This window comes from Mytilus edulis, unplaced genomic scaffold (genome assembly GCF_963676685.1).
Source record: "Mytilus edulis unplaced genomic scaffold, xbMytEdul2.2 SCAFFOLD_1660, whole genome shotgun sequence".
NCBI classification, from domain to species: domain Eukaryota; kingdom Metazoa; phylum Mollusca; class Bivalvia; order Mytilida; family Mytilidae; genus Mytilus; species Mytilus edulis.
The window spans coordinates 20,761-22,358 of NW_027267727.1; the positions used below are offsets into that span (position 1 = coordinate 20,761).

Genomic DNA, 1,598 nt, shown 5'->3' on the forward strand with positions numbered 1-1,598 from the left:
TCATATATAAAAGTGTTGACGAAAGAGATACTGTTAACAAAAACTATAAATAAATTATAATAATAAAAAAACACACACCTTCTCAGATGAATCTAAGCATGCTCGCATCAATAACCAAGAGAGAGAAAGAAGAGAGCAGACTAGTATTAAATATAAATACTATCAGTGTTTTTTTTCCCCCGACAAACTTTATATGATTTAACTGAGCTACTAGTGGGTTCAAAGAGTCAGAAAGTACGACAATAAATGTTCTGATGAAGAAGACTGAAAAAGTTACTAGACTTAGTGTTATGCTATAAGAACTGTACTTAAAATGGGATGCGTTAGAGAGAGAAGAAAAGAAGAATCACGGAAGAAGGGACATCTATATTTTAGACATTTTTTATTTGTTATGTAGTAGAATATATTTTTTTTAATTATGTATGGGGAATAAAGTATTACTAAGATGTACAAACAATTTTAGACTCTTTTTGAAAAATATTGGTGGCCCTGAAAAGGGCCGTTGTTAAGTGAGTAATCTGATATATCCACTTTTTACTTGGCAGCTTTCTGGGTCTTCTTTGGTAGAAGTACAGCCTGGATGTTTGGTAGAACACCTCCCTGGGCAATGGTGACACCAGACAAGAGTTTGTTCAACTCTTCGTCGTTTCTGATGGCCAACTGGAGATGACGGGGAATGATTCTGCTCTTCTTGTTGTCACGAGCGGCGTTTCCTGCCAACTCCAATACTTCAGCTGCTAAGTATTCTAGGACAGCTGCGAGGTACACTGGTGCACCGGCACCAACTCTCTCGGCATAGTTTCCTTTCCTCAAAAGTCTGTGGATACGACCGACTGGGACTGAAGTCCGGCACGGGATGACCTAGACTTTGCCTTTGCTTTTGCTTTTCCTCCTTTTCCTCGTCCTGACATTTTGTTCTATTTGGTTGATCGACACTGAGTAAAGTGATACAATTTTTCTTTAAAATTTAGCTTATATACCCACTAAACGGATTGAACGATGTTTTTATTATACACCAATCAGAACGAAGCTCTCTGCGGGCAGTTAGGCTACCGAACATTCAACATGTTATGGGTGCTCTCTCCGAGGTTCGCGTTCAAGAAAATCTTTCAATCCGTTTTGCCCAGTATATAAACAAATTGAAAATAATTTTTCACCATTACTTATTTGATTATCAAACCAGTAACATGCCACCCAAAGTAGGAACTAAAGGAGCCAAGAAGGCCGTCACCAAGGCAAAGACTGCCAGACCCGGCGGTGACAAGAAAAGGAGGAGGAAGAGACGTGAATCCTATGCTATCTACATCTACAAAGTCTTGAGACAAGTTCACCCCGACACCGGAGTGTCCTCAAAGGCAATGTCCATCATGAACAGCTTCGTCAACGATATATTCGAGAGATCGCAGCAGAGGCTTCCCGATTGGCACACTACAACAAAAGATCTACCATCACATCCCGGGAGATCCAGACCGCTGTCCGTCTTCTCTTACCCGGAGAATTGGCCAAGCACGCTGTCAGTGAAGGTACCAAAGCCGTCACCAAATACACCAGCAGCAAGTAAACAGTCTGAAGTTTATAACTTCACAAACGGCCCTTTT

At 40.7% G+C, this 1,598-nt stretch overlaps 1 pseudogene; it reads left to right on the forward strand.

Moving 5' to 3' along the window:
* The first annotated feature begins 1,141 nt into the window (after positions 1–1,141).
* On the forward strand, positions 1,142–1,588 carry LOC139505941 (histone H2B-like; annotated as a pseudogene).
* Positions 1,589–1,598: the final 10 nt, after the last annotated feature.